The sequence below is a fragment of the Megalops cyprinoides genome, chromosome 22 (genome assembly GCF_013368585.1).
Source record: "Megalops cyprinoides isolate fMegCyp1 chromosome 22, fMegCyp1.pri, whole genome shotgun sequence".
Taxonomy (NCBI): Eukaryota; Metazoa; Chordata; class Actinopteri; order Elopiformes; family Megalopidae; genus Megalops; species Megalops cyprinoides.
The window spans coordinates 10,290,383-10,306,071 of record NC_050604.1 but is presented as its reverse complement, the minus strand read 5'-3'; the positions used below and the strand labels follow the sequence as shown (position 1 = coordinate 10,306,071).

The 15,689-nt window shown below is 46.3% G+C and overlaps 1 protein-coding gene across 1 annotated transcript in view; it reads right to left on the bottom strand.

Annotated features, from left to right (window-relative positions):
- Nucleotides 1–15,689, bottom strand: part of LOC118769363 (lysine-specific demethylase 4C-like) — a 119,866-nt gene that overhangs the window by 77,444 nt on the left and 26,733 nt on the right. The window lies entirely within an intron of this gene.

The window sequence follows — 15,689 nt, the reverse complement described above, 5'->3', positions numbered from 1 at the left end:
TGATCAGTGGGGCTCCTCCGGCTCTGCTGCCAAGAGGACGCCCGTCCCCCGGTCCTCCTGGGGCCCCCCGCGTGGAGGAGCATGGGACGGGACCTGGAGGGGGGAGCGTCACGCACCGCCCCTGCCCCTGCCCCCGCCGCCGCCGCCGCCCTCCAGCTGGGCAGAGGGGGGCCGGGACGCAGCCAGGTTGGCGAGCCCATATGGGCCATCCCTCCTCCACCGCTAACGGCGCCGCTTCTGCGAGCCGCTCCAGTGGGCTAACCGCGGCCACCTGCTCCCCCCATCACACGCCGCTCCGTGCAGAACGCGGCCCGGAATATCCCACGCTATCGGCCTCCCGCAGCACGCGATCCGGAGGGTCAGGAGCGACATGTGATCTGATTCTCCCCCTCTCCCTCTCCCTTTCTCACACACACACACACGCTGACTGGACCGAGGCCAGAGGGCTGTATCTGTGTTATTTTCACCATCCTGGCCTTGTTGCTGCAGAGGGTAACAGTCTAACAGCTGCTACCAGGCAAACACTCCTCTCCTGTCACAGAGATCTGCTGCTCACACTTTCTTATACAGTTCCTCAGTGACCTGGTATCCCCATTGCGCTTGGCTAATAACTATTTGTCGCATCATAATAATTTTAACCATTTTGATGTCACTTTACTTTAGTAAAAATATTGTTTGTATTCCTAATTCTCTTCAGCATTTTATTTAATGAAAAACAAACGGTTTGGCTGAGTCTATAAGCACTGTAATCTCTGATATGTACAGGTGGCATGGTGTTTCTTCTTGTTTTAGCCAGTATAGCTTTGCACTGAAATCCAGCCATCTGCGTATCATTGGCATAAAAATGCTGAGCTCCAGCATCACTCTGGGCTAATGCCCTTAATATGGCTAAGCAGAAGCATGATGTCATAAAGAATACAGAAAAGTATGCTGATTCTGCCATCCAATCAAAGTCTGGAGGGTAAAACTCACACAATCCTCCAGCAGGTAGATCAGCTTGGCTGGACGTTAATGCTAGCGATGACAGCACGCCAGCTCTGAAAACCACTAAGCTATGATTGGAAATTGTTATTGGCTTCCATTACGTTGATGCATTTCCCTGTTTCCCCACCCATCCACCCTCAATTTGGTAACTTTGCAGTTTTATTCCCCGAGAGCAATAAAGGAAACCATTTATAAGCCATATCAATAACAGTGTCACCACCCTCAGATTTACGACACATTCAGTGTTGCAAATGAAAGTGGGAACTCAGAATGATGGGCATTGGATCTCTGTCTCTAGAGGAGGCCTGATTTCATTTCATTTCCATTACGTGAAAGGTGAAGTTGCGACCTGAACCTGACCTACGAATTTCGTTCAAAGTTCACTTTGAGTTCTCCACTCTGTTTGCGTCACCTATCCAGAGAGCATGCTGGGAAAACCACAACAAGTACGACTTTTTTGTTGGTTTTTGTCTTGTTTAAATGGTTACAACAGCGATCCATTGATGCAACAATTAAAAAAAAATTGAATTCAAAAACAAATGCAAGTCCAAAATGGTAAAAAAAAAAAAAGTGTTGACCACTCTCCCCTCAGGTAACAACAACCCCAAGAGCGAGGGGGGGAGTTGCGGTTGACAGGCCTGTAATTAAAACGTATTGCTGAGTGACAGGGTCACAGCCATTTTCCATGGAACTAGCGTTTAAGCGGCGGGGATGGGGGCGTGGGGGTGCATATGAACTCCCCCCGAGGACCGCAGTTCGCCCAGCGGAAGGGGCTGGAGAGCGGGAAACGCCAGGGCAGCGAGCAGCCTTCGGGGGGGAGGGGGGCCTCACTGAAATTGCCCCCCCATGCTCGTCACGCAAACAAACGACAATTAGCGGCCCCGCCGCAACACCTCCGCTCTCCACTGATGCGAGCGCAAAACGGCCTGTTAATGCTAATTAAACTTTAAATATAGATCAGTTAAGAGCGTGTAAGCAATCATCTTTAGGGCACGGCCAGCCGCAGCGCCGGATCGGAGGCCAGGCGTGAGTAACCGATTCGCTTGGCGGGTCGGGGCGGAACTGGGATTTTACTGAGAGCCACGTCTTACTTCCCGGCCCCGCGCTGCCTCAGCCTGTGACAGGGAGGACAGGGAGATGAAGATATTGGGGGAGAGATGAGATAAAACGAGAGAGAATTTTGCTGCGATGAGAATATTTGGTCACAGTCATCATCAATTTGCTCCAGAGTAGCTTCTACGGCTGTTCGCGCTCCGGTTCTGTTATCATCTTCAACTGCGGTGGGCTAGTCTCTCAACTGGAGGTTTAACGAGAAAAAACCTATTCGTAAAATCAACCTGGTTTCCTATTGGTAGCCACTGCACAGATAGTGGTGCATTAACTAGCATGTGATACAAAAAAGAACAAAGATAGTAAATTGTCCTCCTATGACATGCGACTTCACATCATTTTTGCATACCACTTCAAGATGAATACATATGGTAATCCTTAATTGATCTTTCCGTATCAATTTCTCCTTCCTGTCATTTTACCAACCCTCATAGTGACCAGATGGGATGGCTATCAATTTCAGCAGCTTTTTAGCATTCCAAAATCATTGTTCTAAGCCATCCAAGGTAATGTTTCAAACATATCAAATTATGTATTTTGACCAGCGTGCCCTCTAAGTATTGTCTGAAGCAGCACTTAATTTGTAGACTTTAAAACCACAGAACGTAACACTGTTATTTAATTTGACACCCAGCTTACGATAAGATAACGCTCAATGCATTCAATCTAAAGGGAAAAGAACTTTGCCCTTAAATTTGAAGAGTGAATTAAGGCAAGAATTTGGTCATTTTATATTTTTATGTATGCAGGTATATAATATATGAAAGGTCAGACAGCTGTGACCTGCATTAGACAAAGACTAAGCCAGACAGAATGGCACTGTTTTATCCCAAATGAAGGCACAAAAGAGGAAAACGAATTCATTCATCACTTTTAAACAAAGGTTATTGTCACTATGCCACTGTGAAAATGAATAATTGCCCTAAAATCAAGTCCACTGAGTCAAATATGACATCCCGGTGGCCTAATCGGAGCACTGAATCATCACTTGTCGTGGCGACATTTGCCAAGGCTACTGGACGACGGACAGCAAATACAAATTCTTTATTTTTAGACAGATTGGGGGGGGGTGAACTGAACCACTGCATCATCATCGACTAAGAACAGCTCCTTGTTTGGTTCTCTCTGTGAAAAGAAGACAAAAACAAATTTTCATTTGCGGGCCCCCGCCGCTTCAGCCAAAAAGAGAAGACACGGGGGGCACGGGTGTGGTCAGAGCTGCACGGTTGAGGGTGGCGAGGGGTGGGGGAGGGGCAGAGGCATCACCGCGAGCGGCCCTGACCTCAGAGGCATGGACCACTGGGCAGGTGATAGATTGGACGCAAGCCCCACCGCCTGGGACTGCTCATCTCTCGTAAAAGGACCCGACCCCGGCACACGCTGCGGGGGTGGGGTTCGGGGGGGGTTGACTCGACACCGCCCCGCTCCGCCGCGGCACCCTGGACCCTGTCCCTCACTCTCGCCGAGACGCTGAGACTCCCAGACTCTGGGAGCCGCACCGTGATGAATGGTGTGGCTTGTGGGGGCCCGCGGCCTGAACGCCACATCACAGACAAACGCTGAGGGGCTTAAACCATTATTTCCCCTTTATAAAAGGCATCTATCATCAATGAATTAATGTTCCCCTCCTCGACCCACTACTCGAGTGCGAACAAGGGGGCAACACACTGCAAATCAATCACGTATAAAGAGGCTGAGGAGATAAGGCCCGTTCTGATAACGCTTCAGAAAGAACATTACTATGTAATAAATGTAACGTAATACAGCAACCACTGAAAGGTAATATAAATGCTGAGATGAAAAAGATAAGCATTTCTAAGAATAAAATGGGCGGGGGGATATATATATATATTTTAAAATGCTGTAACTAGCGATCCTGAAACACAGGCTATCTGATACATTTAGGAATCAGGTTACCTGTTATTCAGCTTGAATGAATTTTGAGTCCTTGGCCTGAATTACCTAAATTCTCCTCTGAAATAACTGAAACAATGTGAACTGTATTACAGCTATTTACAGATAGATGTTTGCATTGTGTATCAATATACGCAATGTCATGATTTTGTCGTTTAATTTTCATTTGATTTGCAAGCAACATTATCTAGGCCAACTTACTGTCCAAAGCAGTGTATTTTTATTCATATGGCTGGATGTTTACTGAGGCAATCAAGGTCAAGTACCTTGCTCAAGTGTACAATGACAGTGCAGAACAACATGGTTTTGTGCATACGACTATCTGTGTATAAAATTACAACTCGTTCAGTCACAGACTGATGCTACATAATAACGACACTCAGCAAAGACCTGGAGCATTATTGTTGTAGCAGGGCATGATGGTGGCAGTCCTACTTTTTTGTGACACTACAAATTTCCAAATGTGCTTTTTAAACTGAACGTTTAATAATATAGAATGATAACTACATTACCAGCCATGCTGACATTAATTCAGTCTTGGCTAAAAAAAACGAAACATTTGAGGGATGATCATTCTTAGTGCAGCATATCTTTTCCTTTCTTTTTTTCCTCCTGTTACTCAGATCCACTCCTGGCATCACTGTGGACAACTTTGACGCAACAGATGTTGAAAAGCACATGAAGTCAGACCCACATGTGGCTTTTTTGTTGCTTGTCACTGTCAATGCGGTCTTTCAGGAGGGTTCATCGGCAACTTGCTCAGAATGATGAGAGACTGCAGGTGAAGTGCCGAACTGAAGGAGTCTCAGGCGACAGGCAGGTCATACTCCCCCTTGGGGAGTAGTCTCCCAGACGGCTGGCGCTCAGGCCCCTCCCCACAGCGGTGGTGTCGGCATTCTGTGGCCTCCCTGGCACGTGGATTTGCAATCTGGAGGCTCGGCGAGTCCAGCCCGCCGGCGGCGCAGCTCAGGACAGGCTCGGGCAGCCTTCCATCGATCTCCACCCCCCGTCCGCACAAAATTTCCCCACAGCCCCAGGGGGGGGAAAAGAGAGGGACAGAAGCTGCCTGCCTCGAACTGGCGTCGTCCCCCTCATCAACGTCAACGCGCCTGCCAGGGTAACTGATAATGTATGACACTGCAACAGGCAGGCGAGCGACGTGGTCTCTGTGTGGAGAGGCGAGGGTGGTGGGCAGAAAAGGGGGAGTGGACTGGTTTGAGCTGGCAACCAGCAAAGATGTACAAAACACAAGCTGGAGCACCAAGGTCAACCAACAAGTGGATAAATTGATACTTTTTTCTTTTAAGAACATGACCCATCGCCGCCTATTTCTACAGCTTTTAAAATCATTAGGAATACAAAAAAGTGAGGGCAGAGGCATTCCAGCAGAGACAGACACGCTGTGTCCTTCAAAGACCACAAAAAAAGGAAACCTGTTGCAAGTCACAGCCCTGAATGATTGTTTTTCATTTAATTGGTACACTTTGCCCTGTGGGAAGAGGTGGAATTTTATCTAAAAAAGGGCGGCGGGGAACCTGGGAGATGAAACGGCGGAGCGCGGGAGCAGGGGAGGGAGAGAGGAGCGGTATGCGCCATTAGCACGGACCCCGCTGGTACAGCATGGCAGAGAATGAGGGAATCTCTTCCAAGGCCACCCCGCAGCATCCACCTCCTGGCCCACCTTCAATAACCGCTCAGACAAGGGAAGCCCTTGCATGGGAGCGCAGTCAAATTAAGAAGGCAACAACCAGCTCCCGGCTGCTCCTAGTGGCAAGTGCAATTTTTTTTCTTTAAGTGGAGGTTATATGGGTTATATGGCTTAATGCAGACAGAGAGTGAATATGGAATAATATACCTCGAAGAAGTGCAGTTTTCTGTGCTTTAACCTGACTCTCATTCTCTCTCTCTCTCTCTCTCTCTCTCACACACACACACACACACACACACAGATATCGTGAGAGCTAGCCTTGTTTAGTCAAATCAACAAGTGCTACACAAATTACAAGCACAATGAAAATGATTCTCACTCACATTGATATATTGTCCATATTTATTGATATGTCTTTCTAACGTAAACTAGTGCAATTATAAAAAGGCTTCTATCAACCAGCTGTTAACATGTGCCATCATAATGAAGAAAATAAAAAAAAAACAAGTGATTCTTTTATCCACAGACATAATGCAAGGAACTGTGAAGCACCTGGTTCTGTGAAAAGCGCCTCCAAGGATAATGCTGTTCAGTCCTGTGTAACTGGGATCGATTTGCAATGTGCGAGAAAAGATTTCTACTATTTTCAAGGTACATCAAGAAATACAATATTTTAACTTTTTTAATGGAAAGCTCCTTTCAACATCAAACAGCCTCGTCTGGAAAATGCTTTGAAAGCAAGTAGGAAAACCATTCCGGCCTGAATATAAATTGCAGCCTGACAGCCTATCAGAGGGGCAGTGAATGCCGAAAATGGACTTTTACACTTCGGCCGCCCGCTGCGAAGCGTCAATGGCTGAAATGCACAGGCACAATAAAGAGAATGGCATAATGGATTGGAGATGAGCTCAGAGCTTACAGCCTAAATTGCCGCTTTGACCTCCGAAGATGGAAAGCATTTGCATTCGCGCCAAGCGTCCTGTTTGGCATGGGAAGCAAGGCAGCCATTACGATCCCCGCAGCTCTATCAGGTTACCTATTCTATTTTTCCATTTATTCCTCCAAGAACTGTTTTCTTTTTTTCTTTCTTTTTTTTTTTTCCTCCGCCCCTCTTCATAAGACACTGGTGACTCTCTATAAACAAGGGCTCGCTTTCCAATTACGTTACTGTCTGCGTTTAAAAGTGTTTACGGCTTCATCTGGATCTAATTGTGTGGAAAAAAAAAGGGCTGACTGCATAGCTCAGCTGTTTCAGATACGGGGCTACGTGCGTGTAGGTACGGGAACATAAAACTCGCCTTCAAACATAATCATACTTATTTACTCAAGTGTAATGAAAACCAGAGTGCCTCGCAATTGCTTCGCCGTGAGATGGCGATGGCAATAAACACACACAGGAGTCACCGAGGAGGCTTCTCAGAGGAGCGCAACGGTTAGCACGCACAAAACGAAGGCTAGGATAAAAAGGCGATTTTTGACGTAAACCTGCCTTCCTGCCACTGAACTCGAAACATGAACCGTTCACGCAATTATACCGCATACTTTCTGCAGTTAACATATATATTTCTTCCTCATTATTTAGACAGGAAAGAAAAGACTCCAAATTAAGACAGGGAAAAGCAATAATGTGACAGGTTACAATAACAAAGATCCCAGACGCTTGTTGCCTTTCATGGAGCAAAATAATAGCTGTGCTGTAAGTGGCCGCCGGCGAAACCAGGAATTGTCAGAATGACGGACAGAGCACTCCCACGGCATTAGCCTGGCGAACGCAGGTGCTGACTGTCCCACGTAATTGGATCCTATGATTTGAGTGACCGCGGAACATCTGTAACTTGTCAGAACACATTGATTGTCACTTCGTGGGCCCAGGTCTCTTGTACTTCAAAAAACGCAGGAACACATGGCTCCTCCATGTACTCGGCTGCGAAAGGACGGCCCGGCGTAGGAGATGTCTAAATATGTCCTGCTGTCAGCTGGCTCTGAGGGGTCCGTCACCTTATCCACAAATAAATGTGAAAAATAAACCCACAGGTATAGTTCAAATTCCACTCATGATGACATCACCAACAAAAACAATTATGGGTCAATAATCATAGTTCAATGACACGTGTGGTGATGGAAAGCACAGGCCTATTCCATCTAAATGCATTGCGCTTTGTCCTTATCTCTGAGGAAGGGACAAGGCAACTGTGACCTTGTTTTGCACTTTACAGCTTTATGTCTGCCCTACTGCTCCGACGTATTTTCCCAATAACGGTTTCAGCTGATGAGAAAACTGAGTGGGAATCGGGGTGGGCTTAGAGCTCCTACCTGACGATGAGGGGGAAAAAAAAATAACCCAGAAACGTTTAGCTGTGCGTCTTTCTGTTGCGTACAGCCTGTTTGATACTGTCCTCTGGGTACCTGCCGCGCTCAGGGTGCAGCCGCTTAAATGAGCAGGGCGCCTTCAGCCTCGTCGGATTTCACCAGCTCACCTCAGCCCCCAATCAGTCAGTCATGGTAATCACCGGGAGAGAATCCAGCGAGCAGATCTGCCAGCAATCGCAATCGGGGGGGGTGAGCGAAACAATTGGTTTCCGCGCCGTAACCCCACCAAGGGGAGGCTGCGTCCACTCTCTGAGAGGACGTCGGAAAGCAGGAGCCATTTGTCTTGCTGAGTGAGGCGGCGGAGACGGAGTGAATTTAAGGAACGGGGGGGACTCGGCGGGGGTTCGACCTGAAGGAGAGTGCTCCATCATCCGGCCCGTTTTATGACACCCGCTGGGGGGAAGGGCCAGGAGGCCAATGGACTGCCATGTTCTCCTTGCAAAATCTCCCCGAAAGTAACCCCTTCCTTCCTGTCTCCCGCTCGGAGCCATCGGGAAAGGGGGACATCTGCCAAAGGAAATTCATTAGTCAGCGGACGTCAAAGTAGCCCTTGAGCAAACAGACACGCAATGACAAGACACGATGACAGTGTGTCCTCCGAAGTACTGTGGAGTCTATTCCAGGGGCGGACAGCCGCAGTCATAAAAACCATGGTTTGCCCCATCATTCTGAGGAGAAGGGCGTTAGTTCATCACGATACTGTCTTTGTATTTTTGCAAAAGTGGAAATCTACATCTCTCAAAAAATAAGTTAATTGAGAGCAAAAACAACGTTTTACCATCACTACCCATTACAGGAAGTAAGCAGCTGACCGCTCAAATGATACACTTCTGAAAAGCAATTATGTAGACCTATATTCTATATTACTATATTACTATAATGTAATAGAAAGCTGTCAGATCAGGATATATAACAATGTGGAAGCTGCTGCAGAAGTTTGAGGATTAATTAGGTACTAAAACTCAAATCACAACTTCTGTTTTTATTTTTTTGAATGTTTTATTACTTTTTTCATATTTTTGCATGAGAATGGCTACAACTATGTGTGTTGAATCTGTGTGAATCTCTTACCAAAGCAGTGAATGTATCTGAATGAGGGAGAGGAATACCCACGACACTTTCCATTGCTTTGTGTATAATTTATACTTTACAGACATGAAGCAAAGTATTCCCTACAGGAAACATGAACAGGTCTTTCTATATCCATTTGATGCATACAATGTCTATTTTTAAAGAGAGACACAGTGTATCTTCCCCACTTTTAGTGTGTTAATTAGGCCTGCATATCGTTAATACCCATCCTAGAGGATGTGCATTTTAATAGAAACCAATTACCACATATGCAGGACTCAATCCATTACTGTCACTTTCTAATCATAGGGTCACTTCAGAGAGCAGTGAAACTCACTAAAGAGCTGTGAAGAGCTGGCCAGCCTCTCCCTTATGTTCAAGAGAATTCATATTGTGCGTGTGAAATGTTCTGTGTGCTTGACATTAAAATAGCAAAAATGAATATTCAAGAACATTATGTATTTGTGTGTGTCTGTGTGTGTGTTAGCATGGTTAAATTATTAGTCTTTTCTCATTTACAGCAAAAAAAAAAAAACTCAACTCAATTCAAATGTGTTCAAAAGATAAACACCACTGTTTACCCTCCGAAATAACTGTATTCATTTCATACAATGGCTATAATGCTGTAAACAGAAAGACTGTATCAAAGTTTAAGCATTTTGTGTTAAGAATCTCAATACACAGAAAAACTATTTAAATCTGAATGTAGTTCTCAACTGTGGCTAAGTAAACCACCTTTAAATTTAACTGCAGCAATATAAAAATATACAAAACCCTTAACCAACAAGACATTGCATCACAACTGACCTTTTGTAAATGGAGGAAAAACCAAAATCAAAAATAGCTTTCCAATGACCTATTATTAAGATTTCATCAGTCCTTCTGTCACAAAATACAACCCTGCCTTCTCCTAAAAGTAAAATTCTATCTTTTACACAGTGAAAATATTGCCACTTAAATGTGTCTGCATTTCAGGAGGCTGTTTTCTCCACAGATTGCTACATTCCTCAAAATAGTCTGAGAGTAACTCTGACACAATTTACAACTTACTCATATTAGAGGTTTTTGGTCCTTCAAGACAGCTGTATCCCCTACGGCTAAATTGGAAAGTAAATATTTCAAGGTGATTGGTTAGAGAAGAGTTAGCGCGTTAGCCATAAGATGATTGGAGTTTTGAAACAATCACCCTGAGATGACTGGTATGTTAACAGGCATGTGTATATGTATGGACATACATTAGAGCTGAGATATTATCTGCAGGTATTCTTTTCTTACACTAATATTATTACTGCTTTGTAGTGTTGCCAGACCTACATAGTCCAGGGCAAAAGAGGACAGAAACTGGAGTGTTCAAATAAATACGGCCTGATGACTGGCACCTCGAGGAAAGCAACAAGCTCCAAGCTGAGCTGTGCACGCCTGCCAGTTTCCACATTAGCCTCCCGTCTAAGGACTCGCTTGTCAGTATTCTTCTGCATGCGCACAAACCTATACCTACTACCCACTTGTAAATAAACACTTGTTTTATCAATACTAAACACTTTACGGCACCCAGTGCTACCATAACGAAAATACCTTCGCGGACGTCCCCAAACAAATCTGAGGCAAAGTTTCATTTTCCGGGCTGTCGGTTTTCTGATATACAGCAAATGAACGCGGCAGCAAACAAATCTATCATCCTGCAGGAGGGCAATAGCACTGCTTCACAATGACGGGTGGGTGGGGTGAAGACGGGGGGTGGGGGGTGGGGGGGGTCTTAACTGAACCAGAAATGAGCGATAAAGGCAAGGGGTGGGGCTTATCTCACCAACGGAGTCCTCCTCTGATCCAACCTGTGGACTGCAGAAAGCAGACCTCATAATTGCGGCCCCCGCAGGCTTCATTTGACCGGAGGGGGCCAATTACTGACGGAGGTTCCCCGCAGTTCACCTCGGGAGGGGGGTGGAGGAGGAAGGTGTCGGTTATGTGGAGTAATTTAAGCACGCGGCGCGTAGGGGCTGAATCGGCGGAGAGAGCGCACTCGGGCAGAAGACGTGGCGACCACGCGCTCGACAGTCCCTCTTGCAGCGGCGCGGCTGGTGACAGGAAGTGGGCGGCTGAGGGGGACGGAGTGCCGGCACGAGGGGCCGCGGTCTCTGACGTTCAGCAATTAGCGCGTGCCCCCCCCCCACCCCCCCCCCCCCTCCCCCCGGCCCCTGCCGGCATTCGAAGGAGGGCTCACGCTGGGAGAGGCCTGCCCTCTATACCGCTTATTTTCCACTCCGTTGAGGCTGACTCACGATCAGCGGCGGAAGGGCGCCTCCCTGGGCCAAACCACCGTGCCGCGCAGGGCCGTTTTCCAGCACTTTCCATCACTCCATAACACAGAGCCACCACGTCAGTGAACCGCGCCGGGACATCCACTAGTGTCGAGACCTTTGGCGCGTTCGAAATGTCAATTTCATGCTACCTGGACTTGCAATAAAGAGCAAATGGCCACCTGTCTAAAATATGACAGGTTAATCAGTGTCTTCTGCATATTCCCCTGTCCGACGCCATAGGAGCGTACGCCAACAGGCCACAAAATAGATTGTGAATAAACGCCAAGTCACCTGCTCTAATTTTCAGTTTCAGAGTTTCAGTCAGTTTCAGATTTTCTGTTGATTTCTAGTCAGGTTTTTTTTGTTGTTTTGTATTGTTTGTCTTTTCTATTGTCTTGTAAGGGATGTCACAATGGACGCTTCCACTCCATAACCTGACTCTTACACCAGCTCATCTCAGTGGGTATGGACGCGTAAAACATAGCCAGATATCCACAGCTATGTGACTCTCGAACAGCTGTGGACCGGCTATTCTGTAAGTAGGTGTGTTGCACGTAAGTACAAACTTCCACGCAGAGTTGCGAAATGTTCCCACCCCACATACACACCCACAGGGTGTGAAGTGATGTCACTCAATACTCCCCCTTTCTTCCATCTGTCGGAAAAAAAGAAGGATTTTCTGGCACTCATTAGCTGCAAAGAATAAAAATAACATGGTTGTTTAAATCCCATATCCAGCTTTCTGATTAGACACTGAAAACATGAAAATTTTACTGTATTTATACTTGAACGTATCTAGTGTTTGCTGTGCAAGCAGCAGCCCGTAACAGCTTAATCCAGAGCTGTTCAGATCTTCCAGCAACATAAAATAACAGAGTTTAAGGACGCAGTAGAAAGAGGCGGCTCTGGTAAGGTCAAATGGGCTTCCTCCAAACTCGCGTCAGCACCACAATCAATTGGAAACATGCTGAGAACAGGTTCAAGGCGGCACCGTGAAATTCGCTCTCGGCACCGTCAGCTGAAGTGATGGCTTGTGTTGCTTTTCTGGCCCGCGCTATGGATTGCCGTTCTGCCACTCTTTATTGGGAGGCAATCTGTCATTAACAAAAGCGATTTAAACGTACGGTTGAAGGGGAGCGATTCGTATGAGCTCGTCCTGAAGATTTCAATAAATATCAGCCCCTATATTCTTTACTGTACAATACAAAAGATTCCACCCTGTTGTGTGTGCAGTGCCTTGCCTTCGACATGAAAGGTTATTGGAACTGTCTCAGAATAATACAGCAGACTTAAACTGTTCCAACGGCACTGTCATAATGTTTCCAACAGAATACCGTGTGTTTGCTTGTCCTACGACCGCGCTCCGCATGACCCTGACCTCACGCACAGGGTAACTGACAGCAAACAATACGAAACAGAGTCAAAGCTGAGTCACGGCTTAAGAGAGGATTGGCCATACTAAGAACTACTCCTGTCACTTAGATCATCATCATACACAGATAAGTCTTGCAGTAAGAGGATTAAGGAGCAATTCAACCCATGCAGAATCCCTCTGGCTTCATTCTGTGTGGTCTCTGTACCCTGGAATACGTGTCCCTGTCTGGTGGCGCTTCCCAGGTCAAACTGTCAGAAAACCTGTCAGAAAACCAGGAAAATATGGGATCTTTTTTTTTCTTCTCTCTCAAATACTTGACCAGCAATATATGTTTAAATGTCGCAACCAGTGCAAGAAAGTTCAACACCCCCTCTCCCCCCACCCAAAAAAATGGAAGAAAGAAAGATTTATTCCTTCATTTCTTCAGACCGTTCTCTTGGCCCTTGGGGGGGATCCGGATAGGAAAGAATAACGCCCTCGACCAGGAAATCATATTGTTTTAGTGGATTCGCCTCATCGATTCGGAGGCCGAGATTTAGTGCAGGGCGCTCCGGGGAGGGGGGGGGGGGGGTGATGAGAGACGTAATGAATCACGACAGTCCCGCCAGCCTGCCACGCTTGCCCCAGCACCGCACCCCGCTGCCCCCGCGCTCACATGCCAGTGTCACCTGGGACAGAACCCCGTAAGTTCTTCCTTTCGCCTTCTCCCCGCCGACGGAGCAGAACGAATCGAAAGTCCTTACACTCCCCGAAATGAAGCCGTTTCTAGACATTCACACATTACACTACATTATTAGCATTTAGCAGATGCTCTTATTCAAAGCGACTTACATAGGTTTCAATTTTGTTGCGTTACCCATTTATGCAGCTGGATATTTACTGAGACAATTCTGGGTTAAGTACCTAGCCCAAGGGTATAACAGCAATGGCCTAGCGGTGAATTGAACCAGTAACCATGCTACACCGCTGCCCACACACCGAACATGGATTACTCTCATGCCTTTACATGTTTCATACATTTAAATTTATGTGAGAATTGGGCCATGGTGTAATCATGGTACAGAGGGATACTGGTCAAGAAGCATATTATACATTGCACGTGTGGTACATTTACATATTTTCATTTGTAAGCGGAGAACAGATTTAACTTCATGTGCACCAAGGAAAAGCTGAGAATGCAACTGATTTATGATGCTTACAAGTACCACTTCTACTGTCAATACCCCAGCATGATAGAAAGATTTATATATTAAAAGATATGGATTGCACCATTATTACATCAAGGCACAAACTCACAACCAATTCAACGGATTGAAACCGATTCAAAATAAGGTGCTCTGATAAATTGCTATGCGTGTCTTATGGCTTCTGGCTCCTTGTGTTCCAGCCTCTGCTGCCACACACACACACACACACACACACACACACACATACACTTCGGTCACTCAGCCCCTTGGACAAAAAAACACACTGTGCCCCTTGCATAATACCATCCATCTTGGCGGCCTGCAGCAGGTCTCCTGTTCATTTCAGCTCCTTAAGACAGCTGATGAATGGGCTGGATGGAGCTCCGAGCCCACAAGTCATCATTTTAATGCACCGAGATGCAGAGGGGAAGCCAAGATTTTATAATCAGGGCCGAAAATTATAAACGCCGGCCAGCAGCTGATTATTTATTCCTCCGTAGCGCGCCGCGTCTATAATGGCTTTAAAGAAATTTAAGTTTTGGGTTGATTTCAAAGTGTGTTTCGGGGGTAGGGGGAGGGGGGGGTGCAGACATCAATGGACATAAATTTCATCAGAGTTCATTGGATCGTAAGTAGCGCGGGCGCGTTTTCGCTGACTATGTAAAACGTGGTGACAGAGCGGCGGTTAGTTTGGCAGTATCATTTTTAGATGAGTTTTTCCATTACGGTGACTTCTTTTCCCCCTCCCCCCGCGCATGCATAGCTGAGGTAGCGAAGTGGCTGGGGTGTCCCTGCCGCTGCATTAAGCCTAGCGTCACCCTCCGTGCCCCGGACCGAGGTCATTTAGGATCAAGCGCGCTATTAAAACGGTTTCGTTTAACGAGCCATAATTCACCGCATCGGTGTAACAAACTGTGGAGTCCTCCCGGGTGATGCGTCAAACGTTAAATTATAATAAATAATCTCAGAAACCTTCATTTCAATGAGCGAGGCACCTAAATCTCAACTGCCGCGCTCCTGCTCTTCAGACAGAAATGATGTTTTGATGTAGTGCTCCGCGTTGAATTCTATCAACATGAAAAATCAGCAGCAAGTATATCGCCATGCGGGGGTTATTCAACAAAACCGACTTGAAATGTTCTCTTTTTTTCTCTTTAAATTTTACCTAAAAAAATGTTTTTCCCCCTTTAAAGAGAACCGCCAACTCTTGGCAACTCTTGGATTTCTAAGCGGCACGGATATGCTAAACTTGTTCTCCACGAGCCACGTTTTTTCTGGCACTTAAACAAAACCGCCACATCCTTCCAAGAGAGGTGGGTTTGCTGAATCACTGACAAAACAAGCCTGGGAATAATAGTGCAAAGAGAGAGCTAACAGCTGCATCTGGGGGGGGGGTGTCTGTGAACCAAAGGGGACACATGGCAGACGCCTCCTGTAGTTTCTGCCACAGCCGCCACCAGCATTGGAAATCAGAGGCACGGGGTGGGGAAATGTTTGGGGGCAGACAGACACTCATCCTCAGATTGAGATCGACTCAATGCCATTTGTCAGAGAGATTTTTCATCTTTCTCTTAATCGATTTACTCATCTCTCCTTTTTACTCTTGTTTAATCAATACTTTGATCTTGTTTAACACGCATACACATGCACGCGCGCGCACATACAGACACACACACACGGTGAAACATCTCAATAAATAAGAAATTCTCCAAGATGAGATCAAGTGCTCA